Here is a 13,998-nt window from a genome sequence, read left to right as displayed (position 1 = left end):
GCCTTGAGGAAGGTCAGGAAGAAAGAAAACAATGCAGCTAATAATCATCTGGAAATATCATGGGGATGAGGACACAGTCCATACAGCACACACTGCAGATCTCTTCCTGATCTTGCTCTGCTGTTTGTGCTGTGACACAATGCTGTGCAGCCAGTCCTCCTCCCTTTCCGAAGTGACCCGATCCCCAGCGTTCAGTGATGAGCTACTTACCTGGACTGGTCCTCTTCAAGCTGTGACACAAGATGGCTCAGGAATAGAACTTTGTACATTCTGTAGCAGTTATGATGTCATGTGAGGTCTATGATGTCATGTTCTCGGTGCTGTCATGTGCTTTGTGATGTCATCATAACGGACACTGCTGTTTTATGTATCAAGTTTACACTTCAGGAAATAAATTACTAAACAAAAAAGTCACAGACTGCAAATATCCCACAGCCCCATGTTATAATTCATGACAGCTATTTAAATGAACCTTTATTTTAATCCATATAACCTACTGCTATATGAAAAAAACCTCGAGACATGAACTGGAATTTAAATTGTCGTGCATGCAGCATGTAAGAGCATGTTCACACATGGCCACTAACCAGAAAAAAACTAAGACAGAAATACAATACTCAAACACCCTGCAGTAAATAAATAAATCGCAATAGTGCATGAAAATAATAAAGCGTACTTAGTTAACATAATTTTGATCGAAATAATGTGAAAGCCATCCCGCCTCGTAACGGTGACCCTTATGGGACAGTCCTAACTCTAATATTTAAAACTTTACCGTTATTTGTGTATTGTGTTTCTGTCTTTGTCTTCTACTGCTATGTGAGTTACAGGAAAACACTGGACTAAAATCACTGACTGCGGTGGAATCCCCAATAAAATGTACATTTTATTTCCTTAAATAACATTTTCCTATACACACCTTACCTAATAATCGTGACATTTTGTGGAGCGTGCCAAATATTACCCCCCATTTAAAGTCTGCCAGCTGTGTTTTGTTGAACCTATTCACACTTGGTCGCAGACCAATACCACACTACAAGACCAGTGCCTAAAACCGTGATTTATACAGCTGACATGTGCCCCCAACAGCCGCGGGTGGAATCGCGATCCACTTGCGGCTGTTAACATGTTAAATGCTGCTGTCTGTAGCGTCGGCGTCCCTGCCTCCTGCTAGGCTGGGACGCCGTTCCCCTCATCTCTCCGGTCCGTGCCCGGCAGCTTCCTCCCGCTCTGCTGGCAGCGCGCGCTGCTTCCCGGCCTCTGCGCTTAGGGCACGCGCGCGCTCTCCCTCTCTTAAAGGGGCCGCGCGCACCGTCCTAAGGAGTCCCCGGCCAATGGCCGGAGGACCTCACCATATATAAGGCACCTCCTCCAAAATGGAGGTGCCCGAGCAATGTTGTTGCAAAGCCTTTCAACTCTGCTTCAGCCCTCAGGTCCCGTTACCAGATACCTGCCAGTTACCTGCCAGATCTCTGCTTGATACCTACCTGATTCCTGTCTATCTGCTTGCATTCCTGCGGTCCGACAGTCTGCCTTCCAACACATGTCAGTCTGTCTATGGATCTGCCCGCCCGCTCACCTGGGAGCGCTCACCTGCTACCTGCCTGCTAGCCTACCTGGAGGCTCTACCGTCACTTGCCGTGACCACCTGCCTGTCCAGAGACTCCTGCCCGCTCACCTGGGAGCGCTCACCTGCTACCTGCCTGCTAGCCTACCTGGAGGCTCTGCCGTCACTTGCCGTGACCACCTGCCTGTCCAGAGACTCCTGCCCGCTCACCTGGGAACGCTCACCTGCTACCTGCCTGCTAGCCTACCTGGAGGCTCTGCCGTCACTTGCCGTGACCACCTGCCTGTCCAGAGACTCTTGCCCGCTCACCTGGGAGCGCTCACCTGCTACCTGCCTGCTAGCCTACCTGGAGGCTCTGCCGTCACTTGCCGTGACCACCTCCCTGTCCAGAGACTCCTGCCCGCTCACCTGGGAGCGCTCACCTGCTACCTGCCTGCTAGCCTACCTGGAGGCTCTGCCGTCACTTGCCGTGACCACCTGCCTGTCCAGAGACTCTTGCCCGCTCACCTGGAAGCACTCACCTGCTACCTGCCTGCTAGCCTATCTGGAGGCTCTGCCGTCACTTGCCGTGACCACCTGCCTGTCCAGAGACTCCTGCCCGCTCACCTGGGATCGCTCACCTGCTACCTGCCTGCTAGCCTACCTGGAGGCTCTGCCGTCACTTGCCGTGACCACCTGCCTGTCCAGAGACTCTTGCCCGCTCACCTGGGAGCGCTCACCTGCTACCTGCCTGCTAGCCTATCTAGAGACTCTTATCCTGCTGTCACTTGCCGTGACCACCTGCCTGTCTAGAGACTCTTACCCTGCTGTCACTTGCCGTGACCATCCGCCTGTCAAGAGACTGTCCCCGTCACTTGCCATGACCTCCTGCCCTTCTACCCAGAGACTGTCCCTGTCACTTGCCATGACTACCTGCCCGCCTTCCCTGGGAGCCACCCGCTTCCTTACAAGGACTGCCCCTTTGTATAGTTGCTCTGAGGTTCCACCTCCCAGACCCGTTACACTGTCAATCTCTGACAGCGGCATTTAACAGCGCCGCGCCGGAAGCGCGTCACTTACCCCGCCCATCTGTGACCCCGTCACGTAATCGCGGGTCACTGATGGGTGGGCATGACAACCCTGGGTCTGCAGCAGACCTCAGTGATTGTCATGTACTGACTCTATGAGCGCCACCTAGTGGTCGGCGCTCATAGCACAGGAGCATTTCTGCTACATAGAGCTGATCTGCTCATCCCCTGTATATAGCAGAGGTGATTGGACAGTTGCTGCTTATAGCCTCCTAATGAGACTATAGAAGCAAGCAAAAAGTGTAAAAAAAAAAAAATGTTTTTAAAAATATAAAAAAAAATTAAAAATATATAAAAGTTTAAATCACCCCCCTTTCGCCCCATTCCAAATAAAATTCTAAAAATACCACCCACATGCACATATTTGCTATTGCCGTGCTCAGAATCGCCCGATCTATCAATATAAAAAATTATTAATCCAATCGGTAAACGGCGTAACGAGAAAAAAAATTCTAAACGCCAGAATTACGGTTTTTGGTCACCGCAATATTGCAATAAAATGCAATAACGGGCGATCAAAACATCGGATCTACCCCAAAATGGTATCAATAAAAACTTCAGCTCGGCGTGCAAAAAATAAACCCGGCCCCAGATCCCGAAAAATGGAGACGCTATGGGTCTTGTAAAATGGTTCCATTTTATTTTTGAATTATGGCACTTTGCAAAGCACTTCATTAGTTTCTTTGGCGTCATATCCATAAAATGATGATATTAAAGTGGCCTCCAGACCCTGCTTTTCCCCAGTGCAAGAGCGTTGCTGGGGTCCTAAGAGATCAGGGACCCCAGCCCCAAAGTACATGTTTCCCCATATAACCTCCCTGCCACTTAAAAGAGGATTTATACATATATAATTGCAGTATACCACTGTTACTAATCTAAAATACACTATACAAAGACCAATATTCCCAAAATTACTACTATACAAGGCCAAAATGATCCTGCTACACAATGTCCTCTACCATCACCACCACACAGCGAGTCCATATATGAAAGAAAACCCCGCAGGGTAAAAGACCATCAAAGGAGTCCAGGGAGTATAAAATCTATCATATCTATTCAGCAATAGAAGAATAGGGTGATGGGGGAAGGGACACAACACATATGTGATTGTTAGACATGTAAGCCAAAAAAAGCAAGGCACGCAAGGAAGGGGCCATTCCAGGTATAATGGCTGTCTATAGTATCATCATGGGTATACTAAAATATCCCAAAATAGACACCGCATATATTCCACTGGGGGCAACAGTCATCATATGCAGGTGCATCTCACTAAATTAGAATATCATCAAAAAGTTAATTTATTTGAGTTCTTCAATACAAAAAGTGAAACTCATATATTATATAGAGTCATTACAGACAGAGAGATCTATTATATAGAGTCATTACAGAGAGAGAGATCTATTTCAAGTGTTTATTTCTGTTAATGTTGACGATTATGGCTTACAGCCAATGAAAACACTAAAGTCAATATCTCAGTAAATTAGAATAATTAACAAAAAGCACCTGCAACGGCTTCCTAAGTTTTTAAAAATGTCCCATAGTCTGTTTCAGTAGGCTCCACAATCATGGGGAAGACTGCTGACTTTACAAATGCCAAGAAGGCAGTCATTGACACCATCCACAAGGTCCCAGAGTTCCAATTTTCCTTTGGAAATCAAGGTCCCAGAGTCTGGAGGAAGAGTGGAGAGGCCACAGTCCAAGCTGCTGGAGGTCTAGTGTGAAGTTTCCACTATCAGTGATGGTTTGGGGAGCCATGTCATCTGCTGGTGTAGGTCCACTGTGTTTTATCAAGACCAAAGTCAGCGCAGCCGTCTACCAGGAAATTTTACAGCACTTCATGCTTCCCTCTGCTGGCAAGCTTTTTGGAGATGGAAATTTCATTCTCCAGCAGGACTTGGCACCTGTCCACACTGCTAAAAGTACCAATACCTGGTTTAAAAACAACAGTATGACTCTGCTTAATTGGCCAGCAAATTTACCTGAACTTAACCCCATAGAGAAACTATTATAGAGAATCTATGGGGTATTGTCAAGAGGAAGATGAGACACCAGACCCACCAATGCAGACGAGCTGAAGGCTGCTATCAAAGCCACCTGGGCTTCCATAACACCTCAGCAGTGCCACAGGCTGATCGCCTCCATGCCACGCCGCACTATGCAGTAATTGATGCAAAAGGAGCCTGACCAAGTATTGAGTGCATTTACTGAACATACATTTCAGTAGGCCAACATTTCGGATTTTAAAAACATTTTTCAAGCTGATGTTATAAAGTATTTTAATTTACTGAGATAATGACTTTTGTGATTTCATTGGCTGTAAGCCATAATCAGTGGCGTACCGCCAATGGTGGCAGGCCACACCACTGCTATGGTGCCCGTGAGCCTCGGGGGAGCGAGGAGGATAGGTGAGTATTGGGGGGGTGGGAGGTTGCGGCGGAGGAGGAGCGGGCACATGCAGTAGCGGCTGCTGTAGCTACCACGTGTGCCTGCTGGTAAAGGGACATGAATATTCCCTCTTCTCCACTTCCATAGGCGTGGAGAAGAGGGAATATTCATTCTCTTTAGTAGCGGGCACGGAGCAGCGCTGAGCCGTGGCTCCTGCTTACAGTGCCTGCTACTAAAGAGAATGCATATTCACGCTTGTCAACGCTCATAGTCCCGGCGTGGAGAGGAGTGAATATGCTGGCAGCAGCAGCAGCTCACCTCGGCAACTGAGAGCGCGCGCTGCTCAGATACCAACATGAGCTGCTGGCAGACAGAACACAGCAGCTCTGGAGCAGAGGTGAGGAAGGAAGGTGAGTATAAGTGTTTATTTTTTGTGTGTGCAGTGATGGGGCCACACATACCAGGATTGGGGGGTGAGGAGGACATACATACCAAGATTGGGGGATGAGGGGGCTATGCATACCAGGATTGGGGGATGAGGGGGCCATGCATACCAGGATTGGGGGGATGAGGAGGCCACACATACCATTCCTGACCCCATTTCTGGCGATCGGATATTTCCCTGGATCTCTTGTATCCTGCTGCATATTGCTGTATATAACATAGGTTTACTTTATGTGAACAATGGCCAAATAGCTGTTGGCTGAGAACTCATCCTATATGATAAAATCTGCGATGGAGGTTCCTAATACGGCTTCCAACGAAGATGTGACATCATCCAAATGTGTATAAGAACTAGCGAGTGATAAAGGAGACAATGGCTGGTAGGTAATAAGTCATTACCTGTCTGCCAATATCTTCTTCTGGAAGACTTCAAGATATCATGTATTACATATTACATATTATTCTGAAAGAGCACCGTGTAATACCACATGTGTCCTGGAGAGGCCACTACGTCCAGCAAAACACAGCTGATTGCTGAGGGTGGTCACTGCCAGACCCCCGACTATCAACTGATCGCCTGCAAGTCCACATTTGGGGACAGGAGTTGTTCACACTTGGCATATTTTGTGATTCATGAGGGGAGGACAGTAGCCGGATATAGACTTTTTCTATAAAGTCAGATTAAAGGGGTTTTCAGGAATGTTTTTATGTAATATATAGGAGGGTCCCAGTGGTAGAGAAAACACACAGAGCGTACTCAACTCAATACTTTTTCCCAGTTTTTTTGTGGTAAAATTAGGGGCCTCGGCTTATACTCGGGTCGTCTTATTTAAAACATACGGTATTTTAAAATCAGTGAGTACGTGGTGCCCATAATACTGCAGGACTGTGTGGTGCATTATACTATATGGGGGCTGCATTTTGCCCTTTGGGATGTGAAATATACTGTATGGAGGACTATGGGGAGTGCATTATATTCTATCGAGGACCATGGGAAGTTCATTATACTATATGGAGGATTATGGGGGATGCATTATAGTATATGGAGGATTATGGGGTGTGCATTATACTATATGGAGGATTTTGGAGGGTGCATTATACTATATGGAGGATTATGGGTGGCATATTATACTATATGGAAGTCTATGTGGGGCCATTATGATATTTTGAGGGCTATGTGGGGGGCCGTCATACTGTATGAAAGCAATTATACGGTGTGAAGGTTTGTGTGGGGTCGATCATACTGTTTGGAGGGCTGTGTGGGGCCATTATACTGTTTGGAGGGCTAGTGTGGGCCATTATACTGTATGTAGGCCCATTATACTGTATGGAGGGCTGTGTGGGAGTCACAGTTGGGGGAATCATACTGTATTAGGGTCACCATACTTTGCCTTGGGAGTTGAAGTGGGGTACAATAAGGTCATTATACTGTTCATGTAGAGGCTAATGTGGAGGAATGCACCATGGGGGTATCATACTGTGTTCGGGGGGCTCTTTTATTGGCATCATACTTCATGGGGGCAATGAAAGAGGGATCTAGGACTTCAATAGGAGGAAAATTAGAAAAGCGAAGTAAAGGCTGGAAAGTTGTGAGATCGGCTCTTCTGTGACACAGACAAATATTTCTTTATTTTTTTGGTGGGGGGGGTCCAATTAGAGCTTCTGCTATGGGGCCTCATGATTTCTATGTGCGCCCCTGGCCATAATCATCAACATTAACAGAAATAAACACTTGAAATAGATCACTTTGATTGTAATGACTTTATATAATATAGGAGTTTCATTTTCAGCATTGAAGAACTAAAATAAATAAACTTTTTGATGATATTCTAATTTAGTGAGATGCACCTGTATATATATAATGGGTGTGGGTGCCATCATGCTATAAGGGGCTATGGGAGTCATCATGCTATATATAAGGGGCAGTGGGGCCATCATATTATATAAAATGGGGAGTGGGTGCCAGAATACAGTTTATAAGGGGCTGTGGGGCCATCATACAGTATAAAGGGAGCTGTAGGGGCCATAATATAGTGTACAAGTGGGTATGGGGGCCATCATACAGTATATATTGGGCTGCGGGGGCCATCATACAGTACTGTATATATGAGGCTGTGAGGGCCATTATACAGGATATAGGGAGTTGTAGGGACCATCATGCCAGTTATAAGGAGTTGTAGAGACCATCATACAGTGCATAGGGAGCTGTGGGGACCATCAGACAATGCATAGGGAGCTGTGGAGACCATCATACAGTGCATAGGGAGCTGTGGGGACCATCATACAGTGTATAGGGAGCTGTGGGGACCATCATACAGTGCATAGGGATATGTGGGGACCATCAGACAATGCATAGGGAGCTGTGGGGACCATTATGCAGTGCGTAGGGAGCTGTGGGGACCATTATGCAGTGCGTAGGGAGCTGTGGGGACCATTATGCAGTGCATAGGGAGTTGTGGGGACCATCATACAGTGCATAGGGAGTTGTGGGGACTATCATACAGTACATAAGGAGCTGTGGGGACCATCATACCGTGTATAAGGAGCTGAGGGGACCATCATACAGTGTATAAGGAGCCGTGGGGACTATCATACAGAGCGTAGAGAGCTGTGGGGACCATCATACAGTGCATAGGGAGATGTGGGGACCATCATACAGGGCATAGGGAGCTGTGGGGACCATTATGCAGTGTATAGGGAGCTGTGGGGACCATCATACCGAGCGTAGGGAGCTGCGGGGACCATCATACAGTACATAAGGAGCCGTGGGGACCGTCATACAGTGTATAAGGAGCCGTGGGGACCATCATTCAGTGCATAAGGAGCTGCGGGGACCTTCATACAGTGCGTAGAGAGCTATGAGGACCATCATACAATGCATAGGGAGCTGTGGAGACCATCATACAATGCATTGGGAGCTGTGAAGACCATCATACAGTGCATAGGGCACTGTGGGGACCATCATACAGAGCGTAGGGAGCTGTGGGGACCATCATACAGACCATAGGGAGCTGTGGGGACCATCATACAGAGCATAGGGAGCTGTGGGGACCATCATACAGTGTCTAGGGAGCTGTGGGGACCCTCATACAGTATCTAAGGAGCTGTGGGGACCATCATACAGTGTGTAGGGAGCTGTGGGGACCATCATACAGTGCATAGTGAGCTGTGGGTTCCATCATACGGAGCGTAGAGAGCTGTGGGTTCCATCATACAGAGCGTAGATAGCTGTGGGGACCATCATACAGTGCATAGTGAGCTGTGGGTTCCATCATACATGGCATAGGGAGCTATGGGGACCATCATACAGAGCATAGAGAGCTGTGGGGACCATTATGCAATGCATAGTGAGCTGTGGGGACCATCATACAGTGCATGGGGGAGCTGTGGGGATCATCATACAGTGTCTAGGGAGCTGTGGGGACCCTCATCCAGTATCTAAGGAGCTGTGGGGACAATCATACAGTGTGTATGAAGCTGTGGGGACCATCATATAGTGTCTAGGGAGCTGTGGGGACCATCGTACAGTATCTAAGGAGCTGTGGGGACCATCATACAGTGTGTAGGGAGCTGTGGGGACCATCATACAGTGTATAGGGAGCTGTGGGGACCATCATACAGAGCGTAGGGAGCTGTGGGGACCATGTTACCAGTGCATATGGAGCTGTGGGTACTATCATACAGTGCATAGGGAGCTGTGGGGACCATCATACAGTGCATAGGGAGCTGTGGGGACCATCACACAGAGCGTAGGGAGATGTGGGGACCATGATACAGTGCATATGGAACTGTCAGTACCATCATACAGGGCATAGGGAGTTGTGGGGACCATTATGCAGTGCATACGGAGCTGTGGGGACCATCATACAGGGTATAGGGAGCTATGGGGATCATCATACAGTGCGTAGGGAGCTGTTGGGACCATCATACAGTGTCTAGGGAGCTGTGGGGACCATCATGCAGTGTATAGGGAGCTGTGGGGACCATCATACAGTGTGTAGTGAGCTGTGGGACTATCATACAATATACAGGGTGCTATGGGGGCACTCAGGACATTATTTCTTTTAAATGGGTGCATCATCAGAAATTTCTTCTTTCACCACCCCGAAATCATCTTCCATAGACTTGAAGAAGAACTTTGTAGTTGGGTGTAGTTTGATTGTGGCTTTAAGGGGACATTATTACTTAAAGGGGATACTCAACGGTATTTGTTGCTTGGAGGGAACACTTCCGATATTGAAACTTTCATAAGTTCATATCTGGCATTATTACTTGCTAGGTAGCACAGTGGGGTCTTTACTACTTTCTATGGGACGCTATTATTTTGATAGGTCCCCTCTATCTGGCACACAGTCTTTGTAGCATTAATTGGTGGAGGGTAATCATAGTAATGACATAATTTTTGAAGTATTGAGGTTCCTATTCCACGTCGGAGGAGCAGGCAGCATGGGGAGGTTGTGCAGGGTGGGAATAGATGGGGACGGTGCTGGGAATGTGAGAAGTCAGATGGTCTTTGTACAGTGTGTTTTTTATGTAGAGGCAATGGTCATATCATAATACTATGTACTCACTGTGTAGTGTTGATGGTAGAGGGCATTGTGTAGCGGGATTATTATTGCCTTGTATAGAAGTAATTTTGGGAATATTGGTCTTTCAGTTGTGTATTTTAGGTTAGCAACAATGGTGTACTGTAATTATATATGTATAGGTCCTCTTTTAAGTGGCGGAGAGGTTGTATGGGGAAACACCTACTTTGGGGCTTTGGCCCCTGATCTTTTAGGACCCTAGCAACGTCCCGGCATACAAGGGATATCGGGGGGCACAAAGTGTTCTGGACGTTTCCTTTACAGTATGAAGCATTTTCCACACAGTATCCTTCCTCTGTAATATACTCCAGGACTGGTGAGGCGCACTGTCGCTCCCTATTTCACCATAACTCGGCCTCAGCTCTGCAGTGCTGATCAGCAGGTCTGCTTACTTGTTCTTCGGTTTCGCGCACTATGTCTTCCACTACTGGCGCCCTTGAACCCTTGCACTCGTGACTCCCACTAGTACATCATATTCAGTGCTGCTTTGGGGTCCGTAACTCAGCGTCTAATCCAAGGACCCTTCTCTGTAACGCCACTCTGTCTCATCCGTCCAAAAAAGTCGGGCGCACTTCATGGCCGCCTCATATAGAATGAATGGAGTAGCATTTTAGCATGCGGACCACCGTTCCAATCTAAAGGGGATGAAGGTTCCTGTAGATTGGAGCTTGTTTTCATTGGACAACCCCTTTAATTTTTCACACCCTGTTTCTGCATTTCAGTCTATTTTTTGGTAAATATTCGATGACCTGGTGTAATTTGTGATGTGTTGTTCACCTGAGGTTGTATTGACCTCATTTTATAACTTCTAAGGACCAGACTTTTTTTTAATATATCCTGAATAGAACACAATAGAATTGTATGGAAAACATTATTGTGTTCTTCACAATTCAAGGCGACGTGTCCTTATGAGATCTTTTTCTTGAAGGTATATGGCCCTCAGGTTCTTTATCACCATGCAATCTGACGAGCCAACTTAGACTAAGAGTGGCCACCACTGGGCATACACCACGGTGCAGCAAGGGCTAGCAATCTGTCCCTCCAATTGTGTGGGTACTTATTGCTTAGGGAATGTCAGTCCAATTCTTCTTTTTAAGAGGGTTCACTGTCTGTGCATCTCTGTGCCCGAAGAATATTAACCTGGTGTTACTGTATTACTGCTGTTCCAAGTGGCAAGCACATGGTTCTCTTAGAGACAGGGCCCTTGTTTAAACCCAAGTAGACTTGAATTGGAAAGGCCACTGGTCTGGACCAGGACTCTGGTTGTGTCCGGTGATGGCGGCATGCACGGTTTCTATGGACGTGTCTGTGTGTAGTCAGAAGAGAATTTCAGTGGTGGCCTAATAACTGCAATGAGCGACGGAGGTGTTGGAGAAAGGTAAACGAGTGGCTGCAGAACGGTTGGTAAATGTGGCCACTTCATGGGAATATTGGCCACTGATGACTGAGGCCTCCCTCCTGGTTTGGTCCTGGAGCCCCCCGGCCACTTGTTGAGCATCTTTCCTGTTTTTTACTGTTACACAAGACCCTGTGTCTCCTGTATTCTGCGGCTGCGTCCCGTTCTTCAGTCTTCTTTCTGTAGCATGGTGTGTACGACGTCCTGGATACAATGTTACTGCTCCATCACAGACTGAACCCCAGAACAATTGTCATGGAATTTGGTACCAGAGTTCTCTCTGTGTATGGAGCCCCCATATTTTGTGATTACTCTTATCATTCTCACTGTGTAAGGTGAAATCCAGGAGAAAAATACACACAAAACAATATATATATATATAATTAATTTTTTTATTGAAATAGCAATAAGCAACATTGTAATGAAAATATTACTGGTCCTTTAAGAAATTAAACTATGGTCACAGTCACTCTCAGATTGGCTCCGGTGGAGACCACAAAACGAGCTGCGGTCATTGGGGACCACCTGAGAGTCATTGGGACCCAAAGATCCAGAAGAAGGCAAAGAAACCCCCCAAAAGAATTCTGATTCAGGGGGGAAAAAAATTCCTTCCTGACCCCATTTCTGGCGATCGGATATTTCCCTGGATCTCGTGTATCCTGCTGCATATTGCTGTATATAACATAGGCTTACGTCATGTGAACAATGGCCAAATAGCTGTTGGCTGAGAACTCGTCCTGTATGATAAAATCTGCGATGGAAGTTCCTAATACGGCTTCCAACGAAGATGTGAAATCATCCAAATGTGTATAAGAACTAGCGAGTGATAAAGAGACAATGGCTGGTAGGTAATAAGTCATTACCTGTCTGCCAATATCTTCTTCTGGAAGACTTCAAGATATCATGTATTATATATTACATATTATTCTGAAAGAGCACCATGTAATACCACATGTGTCCTGGAGAGGCCACTACCTCCAGCAAAACACAGCTGATTGCTGAGGGGGTTCACTGCCGGACCCCCGACTATCAACTGATCGCCTGCAAGTCCTCATTTGGGGACAGGAGCTGTTCACACTTGGCATATTTTGTGATTCATGAGGGGAGGACAGTAGCCGGATATAGACTTTTTCTATAAAGTCAGATTAAAGGGGTTTTCAGGAATGTTTTTATGTAATATATAGGAGGTTCCCAGTGGTAGAGAAAACACACAGAGCTTTACTTTCTCCTGCTGCTCCAGCTCTGGATCTTCAGCGCTTCCTGTGGTCTATTGTGACAGGCTGCAGGGGTGATGGCTCAACTTCAGCACACATCACTGCTGCAGCCAATCACTGAGCTTAGAAGCTCTGTCAGCATGGGCCACTGAGCCAAGTGATTGGCTGCAGAGCTGCAGTCATGATGTCACCCTTGAAGCCAGTGACTAAAGATCAGCGGCAGCGGTGAAGTGCTGGAGCTGGAGCAGGAGGTAGTAAAGCTTCATCTGTTCTACTTAAGTGACGATTTATAGGATTTATATTTAAGTGATGAAAAATAATTTGCTTGTGTCGCCACTTTCCGAGATCTGAAAGCCGCGGCGTTTCCATGTTTCGGGAATGGGGCTGCGTGAGGGCTAGTTTTTTGCACCACAAACTGATGGTTATATTGATATCATTTTGGGGTATATACAATGTTTTGATTGTCTGTTATTATATATTTTTTTCTTGTTGCAACGACTGAAAATCTGTAATTCTGGCATTTTATGTAATGTTCTAGTTACGCCGTTTACTAAATGGATTAATTTATTTTATATTTTGATGGATCTGACTTTTATAAACGCAGCGATACCAAATATGTGTATTGTTTAAATGTTTTATATTTCTTAATTTTTAATGGGGGGAAAACTGGGATGATTTGAACTTTTATACTTTTTTCATTTTTTTTTACTTTTCACTGTATTTGTTCGTCTCTTTAGGGGGCTTGAACCTGCGATCATCTGATTGCTTGTGCTATATACAGCATTGCTATATATAGCAGAAATCACGGTCTCCTATGAACACTAGCAACAGGCTGGCTGTCACAGGAATCCAGTGATGACAGACACAGGGATCTTCAGTGATCCAGTCACGGGTGCGCCAATGAAGAGATGGAATGGCGCACCCCCTGCTGGCGCACATTAAATGGCGCTGTCACACACTGATAGCAAGATTTAATAGGCTAACTGTCGTGGGCAGAGCTCCGCTCAACCTGCTACTGTTAGAGGCATATGATTGCTGAATAACACAGCCATCATCTGCCGAGAAAGATGCAGACTCGGCGTGTGAGCCTGCAAGAAATGCAGGGAGCAGAATTATGACGGATATAGTCCTTCATAAGTTAAGATGCATTTCTTAGATAAAGAGTGACCGTCATTAACTGTATTTTCTAGACTATATGACGCACTTTTTAACAACAAAAAATCTTGCTCAGTATTGTGTGCGTCCTATAGACCAGAAGCAGCGTCCTATCAAGTATGCTTATCATGTGTCTGGCACCTGCCGGAGCAGATTTCAGCTGATCGTGGGGGTGCCAGGTGTC

General features: G+C 46.4%; 1 protein-coding gene across 2 annotated transcripts in view; it reads right to left on the bottom strand.

Annotated features, from left to right (window-relative positions):
• Positions 1–13,998, bottom strand: part of LOC141230050 (uncharacterized) — a 349,419-nt gene that overhangs the window by 112,678 nt on the left and 222,743 nt on the right. The gene's annotated exons all lie outside the window — the stretch shown is intronic.

This window comes from Phyllobates terribilis, unplaced genomic scaffold (genome assembly GCF_046119375.1).
Source record: "Phyllobates terribilis strain yellow unplaced genomic scaffold, ASM4611937v1 Scaffold_489__1_contigs__length_1346288, whole genome shotgun sequence".
Taxonomy (NCBI): domain Eukaryota; kingdom Metazoa; phylum Chordata; class Amphibia; order Anura; family Dendrobatidae; genus Phyllobates; species Phyllobates terribilis.
The sequence above is the reverse complement of the archived record's forward strand: the minus strand, read 5'-3'. Positions and strand labels throughout refer to the sequence as shown.